The sequence below is a fragment of the Copidosoma floridanum genome, unplaced genomic scaffold, assembly GCF_036245765.1.
Source record: "Copidosoma floridanum isolate Cflo_tuat_1 unplaced genomic scaffold, Cflo_Japanese_pri ptg000013l, whole genome shotgun sequence".
In the NCBI taxonomy this organism is placed as follows: Eukaryota; Metazoa; Arthropoda; class Insecta; order Hymenoptera; family Encyrtidae; genus Copidosoma; species Copidosoma floridanum.
Genome location: NW_028321890.1, coordinates 17268916 through 17283674, shown reverse-complemented (window position 1 = coordinate 17283674; position 14759 = coordinate 17268916).

Here is a 14759-nt window from a genome sequence, read left to right as displayed (position 1 = left end):
ATTATACTACAAAACAGCTCAACGATTAGACTTTAATATTTTAAATGATGATTTCTACTTTTTTTTCACTTTTTTTTTTTTTTTTTAATCGATGTTATCTCGCAGTGAAACACGTAGACCTATACTTTGGCTTCTTTCCTATACTGTCCATATAATATACATCAAGTGGCGCATAAATCTATTGTTTATCAAGAAAAAAATAACGTAATAAATCAATTTTAAGATCGATATTTTTCATAATCCAGCTCGTTCGTTGGGTAATACTTTTTATTTGCCACAATTATAATTATGTCGCACAGTAGACTCGATATCTCAATCAGACTCGTAACAGATAAAATCTAGCACCTAATTTTGTCTCTTACGTATTTTTTTGCGACTGTAAGAAAATGATCACAACAACTATGAGATGTAATGAATTATTTTGTTTTATGAAAAACGTAATTTTCAACCTAAAAATCGAATCGTAAAAGATGTGAGCCCGAAAAGTATATATGTTTGCTGCTTGCAAACCAATTGTTTTTCTAATCGTAAAAGATGTAGCCAGTCAAGTTCAATGTTGATTGTTGTAGCGAAAAACAAATATTCATATAATCATTTTTTCTGATCAGGAATAACATTAGAAACACGTTATCTCTTTGATGGGTGATAAAGAGTAAGTGAAAAATAAAAACGCGACGTATGTATTCGTATCTCGAGCAATGACCTCCACATTCTTACGTACTTGGTGGTAAAAAATCCACTCTCTGTATTTGATAAAGTTAAAATATCACTTTTTAAACTTACGAGTGTGCAATTAGATAAAGTTGCGAAAACATTTTATTTTGAATTGACAAAAATTTTACCATTTCACATGGTGAAACTTTTTTTAAAGATAATAATAATGTCAATTATTGTAAATGTTGCCTATCCAATGAGATAAAGATGAAAAAGTTATTTCTGGTACACTTATAATATTCAGTGTCATGAAAACACAACAATGATTTTACTATTTGTTTAATTAACATATTTCCACTAGAAAAATAGTGAAAATAAGTGGTATTGATATGCGCCCAACCACTGTAAGTTGGTATCAAAAAGTTTCATTAGTGATCTAGAAATTCAGAATCGTATAATATCAATTTGGATAGCACCAACAATTAATTCACTAACTAATTAAATTAGTGAAACTTTCACCAGCAGAAATAATAATTATTGACAGTTTGAAAGTGAAAATTTACTATTTCTACAAGTTATAAGTGTATAACGAAGAAATAGTGAAACCGACCGTGGCACTACCCAAATGTTGATATTTCACTGCGAAAAAGCAAACAGTCACTATTTAAACAGCTTGTATACACTATTTTAAATTTAGAAAGTACAATTACACAGAAAATACTGTAGTAGTACCAGAAACATATTTTTCTCAATTACTGTTGCATTGTACCCCTTGATTTTAACTACACACCAGAAGCAACATAATAATATATCCCTCGTTTAATTCTTGTAAAACATAAAAATATCAACTTTCCTCTGTATTGCAGGTTGAAAAAGTGTGTACAAGAAGCGATAAAGTCCCACCCTCTCCATTGACCAAAATCATCCACCCAATAACCCAATTATATAAAATTCGATTCCTTAGAAAAAAGCGCCATGTACCCAGGATCGATCTCCTACCTTTGATCTCCGCGATGTGAGCGTCGAATTGGCTCTTGCTGCGCTTGTACTCCGACCTGGCGGGCGAAGCCGCTGCTTTGCCGTGGAAGCTCTGGGTTCTGTACTCGGTGTACCACTCGGACGGCGACCTGTCGTCCATGGGGCTTGCCGATCTTCGGCTGAGGCTCTCCTCGGAGGGTAGCTTGCCGAACGAGGTGACCGAGCTCGACTTGCTCGCCCCGTAGTGGCTCTGGTAGGCCGAGTCCTCGAGCCCCTGCTCCTCGCTCGGGCTCCCGTAGCCTTGGTAGTGCGACACTCGCACGGACGTGCCGTTGCTGCTGCTGTTTATCAGGCGAGCGTTGCATTTTTTTTTCTTTTTCTTTTCTACTATGTTTCCTTTTTTTCCCCCCTTGGCGAGGAATGGTGGTTGTTCATTCGCACTGGGATCGATCTTTGCTCTCGAATGCCGATCTTATCGATTTTTCGCGCTTTTCAGAGCTAATTAGAGCCTTTGTATTCTATTGACAAGGTTTTTAAGGATTTCAATACTTTTTTTTTTTTTACCACGTACAAAAATATTTCTTCACTACGTACAAAAATATAAAAATCGGATTAACCTACTTTTTTTTCGATTCGAAAATTTATCCAATAAAAATTGATTTTCAACAGTACAACCTTGTGTAACAAACCCTCGCTGTATACTCTATGTAAGCCGATTTGTTCACTGTACGGAGAAATAAAATAATTTCGAAAATTCATACAGTCATTGACTGTGTAATCGTTTAACTAGGTTACTCATACAATTACTGTAAAAACTTGTGTCATGGATTATGTTCGCATCGACAATTTTGTGACAAATTTTTAATTATAATAGGTAAACATTTTCAAATGTATCATTTTTTCCCAAAACATTAGGATACCTTACGTATGATGTATGTACTTTGTGTTATGGGTGTTATGTTACTTAAGTTCTAAAAAACTCTACATATATAAGAAATCGAATGAAAAAGCTACAATGAAATGTTCAATGCCGTCACAGTGATCTATTTTTACGGATAGTGTCTCGCCAGGTGAAGTAAGCAAGATAAGGAATAAACGAATTAAAGTATCATTAGACGTCCCAACTTTTTCTCATTTCTATTTTTGTTGCAGTACCGTAAACGCGAAGCGTTAGAAAAATTTTCCGAAATGATGATAAAACGCCTCTTTAAACATCAGGTATGCAGCACACCTTGACCTTTGACTAAACGTTTTTCACTTAGCTAATCTAGCCATGCATCGTACGAAGTATTTCAATAGCGGTGTCTTCTCTAAACTGAATTAAAAACGTTTTCCCAATTTGCCCAACAAAGTCGATCGATTTTTTTTGAATGACTTCATGTACAGCTGGAATATTGAGGATCATTTCACAAGGGAAAAATGTTAGCATCATTATTAGATTCATATGAATGTACTGGTCAGTTTTGAGAAAATCCATGTACATACACTTGACAGCACTTGTCAACAGGTTCTCGTATGCCAATGGATATTTTGTACTTGTCATAAAATTGACAGTTTATTTGTGTTTTTGCATGATACATCCCGTACAAAATTTGTCAACGGCTTCATCGAAAGCCCAAAGACCGGCACTTTTCGATTTTTGTCGTTGCGGGCCCAACTCTGCTTTTCCAAAGAAACAATAGCAGGTAATTAATTCTTTTAGTTTGAGAACCGACAGATTAAAATACTCTGTGGACAAAAGAAATCATCGACGAAATCCATTTATTCCCGAACAATTCCAGACAAGTTAAATTTTGTCCTACAAAAGTCAAAGACCGATCCAAAGCCACCATACCTCGCCAAGGAGGGGAAAAAAAAGCACCACCTCATCGCGATCTCACCCACGCACCTGAGCGTCGAGGCCGTGACCTCCCTAACACTCCTCCTCACAGTGATCTTCTCGAACTTGACGACCTTCGTGCCGTCGAGCTCTCCCTCCTCGACGAGCTTCTGATAGCTCTCCTCGAACGACGAGTCGCTCGTCCTGGAAGACGACTTCTTGACCTCCCCTGCCTCGTCCAGGAGATCCTCGCTGCTCGAGCACCTGCTCGTCGACAGCTGCTCGAAAAAACTCACCCGGTCCTTCAATTGCTGACCACGTGGATTGGTCGGCGTGCCGGCTCTGCTCCCCTCTTGCGACGACATGACGCTTTGTTTTTTTTTTTCCTTACGCCACCAAGCCCGAATATATCACCGCCCCTCTGAGCAAGGAGTCAAGGATCCCGACTGGCCCTCGCAATGACCGCGTGACTCACGCGGCCCCAGCATTAATCGCCGGCGCAGCTGCTCTCTGTTTTTGTTTTGTTTTCGCTGTTGGATCGCAACTTCCCTCGATTTCACTCTTCAGATCTATCCTTTATATTTCTCCCCATATTCTTCCACACCTCCCCCCAAAATGTCGATCGGTCGATCTTACCGATCTTTTGAAAAACTCGCGCACGCGCGCACACAATGGGCAAAAAAAAAACGAAAACGAAAAAAAAAAAAAAAAAAAATGGCACAAAAGTATATGGGACTCGCGGTGCCGGTCACTCTGTGCAGTGTACACGTAGACCGTTGCCTGGTGAGGCGCCGGTTCGATACTGGCTCGGCCGGTAGCACGCGCGCCCGAGTTATACCGCACGAGGCTCCGGCACTCGTTGTTTTGCGCTTGTGCCTTTCTCTCCTGCCACCGCGCAAGTGTATGTGTGCCCGCTCTCTGTCACGTAGTAAAATACATGAGCTAAAAAGCGGGGCGAGTGGTGTGCCTCCACCGTGTGTTTCACGCGTGTGTGCACGAGGTGCGCGGGTGTCCTGGGGCGCGTGGGAGGAGGGGAAGAGACGGATCCTTGCGCGCCGACGTAGTGGACGAGACTTGGGGGTGGCGGGCGGACGCACCCTTGGGCGCGCGTATGGGGGGGGGGTGTAGCTTGGCCACTATTGTGTGCTGCTACAACTGGGTGCGGAAAATACAGGGGAGAATAGTTTTTTTTTTTTTTTTTTCTAATAATTGTATTTGAGCACAAGTGATTCGTGGATTACTGCTTATGTTAAAAGTTACGAACTTTATTCTCGGTTTGTCCCAAGGAAAAGAAGGTGGGACCTAAATTTTAATTGAGGATTTACCGCATGTTTCTGTGTGGTGTTATTAAAAAAGGCTAAACCTATGGTATCATCGAAATAGGAATAAAAATGGTGTTTCGCATTATTATTGTTGAGGTTTAAAATTCTATTCAGTTGACAATTTAGCTAACACTTTCATACATGTCAAACCAATGGCGTTTCCAAAATAAATTTCTATCGATCAATTACATTGGTACATCGATCGTGGCGTAGTTAATCCATGTGCACTTTTTTTCCTTTTTTATGCGAGAGAAGCAGAATTTTTTAAATTAATCTGGAATCTGTAACTTTAAGCCCAAGGAAAAATTTGCAACTCTATCAATTTGCTGATTGGCCCTCAAAACACCGCTAAATGTTTTATTATAGTCTCAAGTGAAATCATAGAATTCTTAAAAAAACGATAAGCAAAAGAATTTTAATAAATTTAAAAAAAAAATTGATTTTAACTAAAAATTCAAGAATAAATCGTTACAAATTAGAGAGTCAATAGGGAGAGAGCAAATATAGAAATTAGAACCATGAATTGAAAAAAAAAAGAAAAAAAAAAATACAACGTGTGCATCTGTGTTGCCTTATACATGTATATTTATGTCCTGCCACGCGCACAAAAAAAAACGAACTGCATACTCATACATATGCATCCACGCATAGCGCCCAGAACATTGAATAAAACGGCACGAAGAGAGTATCAGAGAACGAAGGACGAATAAAAGATCCTGCGTATGGAAGAGCTAGAAGCGTAGAATACGCAGGAGAAACGATTCGAAAAGGATGCCCGAGAGAGAGGGTAAGGGTGACATCATAGGCCACGGGAATGAAATCCGTAAATAGAACCCCCCCCCCCCCCTAACATGGCAACTTGGCGTTTTGCTCTCTGGCCTTGCCCCTTTTAAAATTGTTAATGGGAAAAGAAAAATACCTAAGTGTTAACGGTTTATTGGATTGATTAAATAACTCATTTCAAAAAGTTTTCTTGATTTTACCAAACAAAAACAACTAGGGTTGGAGGAACCAACCTTGATTACTTGGTTTCTTTCTTTTGGACCTTTTAGCAGTATCTTATTTTACCTCACCCTTTGCGGAGTTTCAATGTATCCTTTTGAAAAATCCCACAGTGTCTCAAAATTTGTGAACTATGAATTATCACGCTGAGAAACTGGCTTCATAATTTTGGGATCGACTATCGTATTTTTTCAACTCAAGACCTTAAACAGCAGTTCTTATTGCCCTAATATATCCTATCAAAGGTATTCAAATAAAATTATTCATCGGTTGAACATTTTATGGGGGTAGAGCATATTGTCGAAATTCGAAAATGCAGGGAAGAGTGTAATGTCCCAAAAGTTAGAAATGTAATAACTTTCGTGGCGTCACGCGTAATTTTCTAGGACTCAGTTTTTACTTTCAAAGTACAGTAATCTTTTAAAAATCTACCCATGAGCAATTTTTTTTCTAGAAAAATCTAACTTTGGGTCACTAAAACGATCAGTGTCTCACTTCGGCGCCTAATAAATTTACCTTCAAAACTACACGTTATTATACATGCTTTTGATCAATCGAGAAAAATTTAAGCCATATGTCGAAACTATTGTTCATCCGTCACAAGTCAGTCATTGTTTGTGAATTGGTAACGAACTTTGACCTGCACTGATTCCGTCCCGGTACTGGGGATTTTCCTTTTGCGCATTCGTTGTGTTGGAAGATAAGCAAAAAATACGATTTTTTATTGTATATTCATAAAGAAAAAATTGAAATAATCAATCGCACGCTTCTTATCTGCAGTCGCCTGTTTACGGCTTACTTTTGTCCGTGAATATCGCAGCGTTGCCCGATACGAACAATGTTATACTCAGTCGCATAATGGTACCCCACGTTTACCTCCTTTGAACCGAATCGCTTGTCGTTAATTGTAAGTGCATAAAAACGCACAAACAATGTCGTCATAAAACGTATCGTTCGACCTATGAACTTTGCCCGAGAAATTTTTACAAAGACAAAGAATGAAAAAAAAAAAAAAAAAAAAAAAAAAAAAAAAAAAAACGATAGTACTATCATCCCTTTATGTACACATCGTACTTTTCTTATAACGTATAAACAATAATAAACTGGAAACACGAAATCATCATTGTTATTACATTAGTCACGTAAGACCTAAAAATTGTCCTCGTGACACGTGTTTTTTTTTAAGCATAACTGTTTGTCAACATCCTTGCATAAATAAATTGAAAGCTCACGTATGTAAATGTTTTTCTCAGCATTTTAATTTACCAGCAAAAAATTGGTTTTCTCCATCATCTCGAATATTGCAATACTCACTATTAAAGGCTTGAAGACATAATTAAATGCAATAAAACATTATCCATATAAATGGAATTCCCCAAGAATTAAAAATATTTGTTGGTAAAAATATTGTTCAAGTGATACGTTGCTTTTTACTTGTTTGTTGTCTTGTCTCACCAATCAAAGAAAAATACTGGGGGTTATAAATATTTACATCGTTTTCATATGCATCAAAAGAGCCATTGTTGTGATCTAAGCCTATATTCCCATCCTAAGATTGCATCACAAATACATAAAATCTAGTTGTTGTAAATCACCATAATAAAATGAGCATAAGTTAAATGCTTTCAGTTATTAACAATTATTAATTTATGCGCATTCAATGTTCAACAATAGGTAAGTAATATTTATCGCAATGATTTTTCCATTGTAATTCGTGCGGCTTCACAATCGCTGTTTTTCTCTAATTATTATGCTAAAGATCATCGCAAAAACTATCTTTAGCACTTTATCGCGAGGAAAAGAGAAATGAAGAAAGAGAAAATCAAGGACAGTAAAAAAAAAGAGAAAATGAAAAAATTACCCAATTGGAAACTCAATAGAACCGAGGTGCCCTAACTAAAAGAATCGTTTGTAAGCCCTGTAAAGTTACAGATCACGTATGGACTGGTTAAAAATAATAAAATAAATAAATGAAATATTTCATGGAAAAGGTTTTGCAAAGTTTTTTCGATTATTTGATTAGAGTTAATTAAATATGCTTCAATGGTGCTAGTAGATATGATTGAGTTGCCTCTACTGTAAGATATGGACATGCTACTTTTATAGGCTGCCATATAGCCGTAGGATCTCATTGTCTATAGCACCCAAAGGTAGTCATGTACGACAAGCCTTTACAGCTCATTGACTTTCTACAAACCGTTTTCTTCATCTAGTGTCTCCTGTGCTCGTGAATTGTTTCCCCAAAATCTCAATTTATATATTGGGAAGACTTGTGATTTATTGCCTCTGCGGGATATTTTAAAGTTAAGGGAGGTGAAAGTTAACATAGCGAACAAAATTAAATCTGGATTATTATTAATTTTGTTTGATTTAGAAATGAATTTAAAGTATTTCAAAATTTTACTTTTTTCAAAGGTTTAAGGATTTATTACTACCAAATAATTATTACGTATTTCAGTAACAACATCATTTACAGTACCAAATATTATTTTTAATAACATACTTTGAAAATCTATAAGTTGTTGTATTTTAACACTTTTTTGTAGGGTTTGAAATTCTTTGTTTCGTGGGCAAAAAACAAATTTTTCGCTGTTTTTGTATCAATTCTGCATATACATCGCGAAATAACTAGTTTTTTTCTTCTTAAAGCGCTGCAGTAAATATGCTGACAAAACTTTTCTTTGCCATGAAAACTGATCGAATATAATACATCAGCTTTGAAATTGAACTTAAAGCTACCTATACTCAATTTAAGCCTATTTGAATGGTAATTACTTGAGTTAGTCCAAAAACTTGATAGGTACGTACACACATACATACGTACACCATGACTCAGAATTACTCACATGCTAGGTTCAAAGTTGGTTTTTTATCGAAAATAGACGATTTACAAGTAGTTTCACTTTTTGCTCTGACAAAAATATGAGGCACTCTAATACATTGGTCGTGTCTAAAAAACTTAAAAAATAAAACTGTTAACAAAAATAGAACTATACAACAGTTATAAAGAGCCAAAATTTGTAACCACATCTTTTGTTGCGGAAAATCGTAAGAAAATAAATCTTCTTTAAGTCTCGTACAGTTTTAATCTTGTATCGAATTTTTGATTTCAACTTTGGGCGCCAGTTTATCGACGCGAGTCTGATTGACTTCTGCCAAATATTCGTTATAAAAAAAAAAGTTATCAAAATTATCTGACTCTATACACAAAGTTACTGTCAATGAACTTAATTCATTCTTCTTTGTAAAAAAAAAAAACAATACTACTCTCACATTCTTCATAAAAGTAGGAATGCGTGGACCTACTTTACATGTACTTTAATTGATTTAATATATTTTGATATAATAGAATTCATTCGTAAACTAAAGACAATTTTTGAATAGGTGATTAAAAATATTAGAATAACTAAGTATTCGTGTGAACAATTTTATTAATTTTCTAGGTGTAGGTATAATAAGTTATTTTTTAAATATTACTGATAAAATATTTACTACACGTGCCACATGATTTCATTTTACAGGTTTCAAAATGAAATATCACTGTAGCTTATCAGTATAGTTAAGGGGCTCAGAATGAAGAGTCATACGTGATGCTGATTACTCTGGTTGGATTACGCTTGGCGCGCACGTGTCGAGGATGCCTTGGGGCAAGTAAACTTTCTCGTGATTTCGCTGGCGTTTGTCAAAACAAATTTGTCAATTTTGAATGTAGTACAAGAAATTGGGACAGCCATGACCAACACATTGAAATTATGCAAATCTATACAAAATTTATTTTACGTGATTGTGGCATCTAAGGGTAACTGGATACCCTTATGATACCGATTTTTTTGTGAGATCGACTTTCAATATTCATTCATCGAAATTAAATATCAGTGGGTCTTTGCCCTATTGCTTAATTATTATTAAGTCAGAAAATTACTGGGATCAACTTTTTACATTGTTGATTATTAATAATTTTTTTAATATTTTAATATTTTTATATTTTAATTTTACATATAGCCTTTTTTCCATGCTGGACCTTCTAATTTAATACCTAGTCGAAAAATCAAAAAACAAAGTAGACCGAGTTAACTAAATAATATTTCTATAGAAGTTTAAAGAATACGTCATAAATGAAAAGTATTGCTAAGAGGAAAATAATTTTTAAGCACCAACATACACAGAGATAAGAATATTTATATCACATTTTCACTGAGGTATAGACGAAAACAAAATACAGACTGATTCAAAAACGTAGATGTACTTAATAAAGAGCTAATTACATGAGACTGTATTTAGTCATTGCTGTTAACACTTGCAATTTTTGACTCCATTATAGATTTTTTTTAGTACTGTTGTAGTTTAATTGCTGTATGTGAGATGAGACTGACAACATATACGATCTTAGCTGAGTTTCTGAGACTGTGAGATTCAGTCTCTTATAATCAGTCACTCTATCTTACTCTTCATGTCATTTTTTTATTTCATTCGTCCAAATGTAAATCTCTTAAATATTTTATTTTTATGACTTTTTTTACAGATAACTGTCTTTACTTTTTATTTTAATTTTCATGGAAATTATATCTCTATAACAGACTTATGTATTTTGCATGTGTCTCTGTTTTCTGAATTTGTGTGTTTATGACTCTATAATTTAATTGCTAAGTAAATACTTTTTTAACTTGGTTATTGTGTCTGTGTTTCTAAATTCAGAATCATACATTACTCGACAATTAAAATATGTCCTATATTTGTTTTTGTACTTAAGTTTTAATGCTTATGATATTTATACGTTAATCATATTATTTTTGGCATATTTTAATTTATGGCCATCTATCCTCCATTTTCACATCTTTAAATCTGTGACACTAACTCTTGATTGGTAACTTTTTTTCTAGGTACTAAGCATTATGCACGTGTTTTTATTTAATATAGTGTATCTATACCTTTTAATAAAAAACACAAGGTCCTGGATCTCATTATTTTGGCTTTTGTCTTAAGCATATTTGCATGTTCACAGTATTTTTTTTGGTAAGCTGTGTCTTTACCTTAGTGTCGATTATCGATGTCTTTTTTCGAATTGTATACAGATGTATACATGTCGATTTTTATGAGTCATTTTGTTTTATGATTTTCTGTAACTCTTTTGCCTTTGAACCTCTTCAATATTATCTTTATTTCTTTGCACTTTTATATACAAGTACCTGTACTTATACTGTATCTTTTTCTTTAGATGAATCTTTGTATTTGCTAACCAGCCATAGACATCTTTAAATTTAATTTGGTGTTTTATTACTGTCATATTTTTAAGACATACGAGTTTTTTATCTATGCATTTTTTTCTTTCAATTAAAAATTCAATTTGATTAATTTTTTTATCTCTATGCTTTATTAACTCCTCTTTATATCAGTGTCTTTTCTTCAACTGTCTACCAACCACAGCATCTCTGAGTTGGTGAGCCTCTTTTTTATGTTAAAGTTAATTTTTTCTTTTCGATTTTTTTTTGTGCATCACTGTCTCAATATTTTTAGTTTTAAATATTTTATTTAAAATTTCTTAGAATTTTTCCCATCTCCGAGTCCATATCTACATATTTTTGTTTTTGTGCAGTTGCCTCTATGCTTAGGTATATTTATTTGTTTCTGTTGCTAAGCTTTAACTATCTTTGTGTCTGGCTTTTCGTACCAATTACAAAATTTGTACTTGTATCTCTATATGTGTCTTCTCTTTTGCTTCTATTACTTTAAATGTTAGTAACAGAGCATGTACCTTCAGATTAATTTTTAAGAGTCTTTATATTTTTTATCTTCATGTATAATAGTTTGTGTGAATTATTTTTGTGTTTCTTTCGTTAACTCCCCATGACTCGTTCTTTGTATGTATGTACATTTATATGCGTCTACTTCAGTACCTCCATGCATTTATCCAAACGTCTATGTATAAGTATTCCCATCATATGTTCCCTGACTCATTATTCGATCTTTCAAGTTTTTGTCTAAATTCGTAGTTTCGTATTTATCTTTCTATATCATTATTTTTTTCTTCTGTCTAGGACTTTTTGTTACTGTTATTTTTAAAAACATCTTTAAATAATTAATTTAACTGGATACATAGTTTGGTGTTATAATTAGATGAATAAAATAACAATAAGGTATTGTACATCAAATGATAATAATAAAATATAATTGAGACATGGATCTTTCTTTATTTCTTGTAATGCTTTCGGCATCACGTGACTATGCCACAAGTATTTTTAAAATTTATTAGAGCACATTTATTTATTAAGTAGCAACCATAACCGTTCCATTTCAACTACTATTACAAATTATTTTTTAATAATAATTTTGGAATATGAGAGTGGAATTAAAAAATTAATAAAAACAAAGAATTATCCAAAAATGAATAAAAGTTAGTTTATTGAAATTACCACAACTTTGGATGATAATAGCATATAACCGCGTTCATTATAAATATCAAAATCATACATCCCAATATGAATTAAAAAATAAACAATATGATGTTGCCTATATTTTTTAAAAGGTAAATATTCTTTAAAAATGTATTTCCCTTTTTCTTTCTTATGGTTTAATCGAATTTTCATATTAATTTGCTTTAGTCTCTTGAGTGATGAATTTGCAATCCTAAAGTTGTATAACATCGTGAATTTGCCGTTTAATATTTTCTCTATCTATTTTTTACACGTTTAATAAATTTGATTGTATTTTTTTTCGATTTCATGAATACTCAAAGATCCAGACTACATATCCCAAGTTATTGTTGCTACAATTGCTTGACATTACATAAGTGATGGTAAAGGTGCATGCTGTCACGTTAAGTTAATCGATAGTAAAGACAAATGTAACTGACGTGAGCTGCACCCGTTTTTATTTGCGTTACCATTTGCACGTGTAATTTATACCTGTGGTTGATACTGTATTTTATAGCATCTGTATCTGAAAGAACACCGAGAATATATATCGTAAAAAGTTTACAGCATCGATGATTTTGATAACTGTGATGCTATGCTTCATAATAATTTCAATATGCCTTCTAGTTAAGTATCTAACATGAAAATTGACAAGCACAAATTATTGTAAAAACTATGACTGTTGTAGGCTTCATAAAAATTTATTGTCAATTAGTGTACAAAAAAAATTTATATCATTATAGTGGTGATGGATTATTGAAACAACTCTAGTAGGTTATAGTCAGTAATTGCGAGAGAAAGAAAGCACATAATTTTAGGTGTGTCACTTGAATTATTGTCAATTTATTTTTTCCTTCATATTATATTGTTTTCTGCACAAAAAATGTATAAAACATCAAAGTGAAATACGTACTTGTCTAAAAATTTTAATTTACTAGTATTCTTTCAACTCTACTTCAGATCAACTTTAGGAAAAAATATTTGTAATTGATGTTGAACTCAAACACGTAAAAAAATTCAAAGTGCAAGTCAATAAATTTGGAAAATGGTTTGAAATCGGGACATTCCTGGTTGGACCATAAGTTATATTAAAAATATCAAAAATAATGAAGTATAGGCTAAAATCAATAGAAAATTCAGTGCATTCTATTTATTTACAACCTTATTTCTACTGTTCTACATAATATTCTTGGAATTGTTCTTAAAAAAATATAAAACAAAGTGTAATAACCTTATCTTTTTGCTAATCTATTTTTATGATTTGGTGCCAAGGATAATTAAAATAAATACTCGCCTCGAACTTGCTATAATTAAGCGGCGCCTTTCGTACGTTGCATTAGATATATAACCCACGAGATGAATTTTAAGCTCTTCTATCATGCCTAATAATACATCAGTTTGCACACTACTAATATATACATGATGGAAGACATTTCATCAATGGGCGACAGCTTGGTAAACTCAAAGTTACGTAAAAGTGTTTGTCAATGACTCTGATGTTTTTTTTTTTAATTCACGTTAATATGATTTCAATATTAACCTTCATAACTTTTATACTTTATTTTAAATTTTGCAATACTTGAGGTACAAATTTATTGTTTTATAAGGCTTATCTCTTACACTTAATAAAAGTGGCCTCAATAGCTATATAAACTAAGAGTTGGACTTTAATATTCAGTATGGGTTCGTTTACTCAGACACATCAAGCTAAACTTGCAGCCCGCAATTTGATACAAAAAATTGAATTAGTATAAATTTTGTGAATCTCACTTGCAGTATTTGACTCACAATAAATCCAAAATGAAAGGATCTAAGACAAAGACCATATAATATAAATAACAAGAGCAGAGCCTCATAGGACCCATGAGAATATCTCAGTACAACTGTAACGCATGTGGAGGTAAAAAACAAAAAAAAAATTAACACAATGGAGTTACTACAATTATTCACCTTAAAAATATCTTTTATTAAAAAAAAGTAGAACAACAAAATACAGCTCTATATACACATCAATTAAAACATACTGCATAGACCAATAAATTCGTATATGATGTAAACTGCCACTGCGTCCTCGCATACTTATTACTCGTGAACTATACATCATAAATTCGCAGAAGCAAAAAAATATCTCACGTCTTAACCTTGATACGAAAATAATCCGCAGTAAAAAAAGCCACAAAAATTGCGCAGGGAATCAAATAAATAACCCCCTCCCTGTCAACACTTGACAAATAGTAAATCTGCCTAACAGTAAAAAAAATAACTTAAAGCTCCCTTGTAATTCTGACGAAAGGTAAGTATATTAGCGCCAGAGCATTAGTCGAAATGCACGCGTGCATGTTGTATCCACCCACACCTTATCGCTCTTTTTCTCTCTTTTTTTTTTTGCTGTACAGAAAAAAAAGAAACAGATGGATTAGCGATAAAGTGCAAACTTGCTGCAACGTTGACGTAGAGGAGAAGAAGAGGAGAAGCAATTTGATGAAGAAGGAAGCACTTGAGGGTAGAAAGAGGAGAGACGACGGCCGCCGCGTGTGAATGGTTGAAGCAGGTGCTCTCGTCATTTCTATTTTT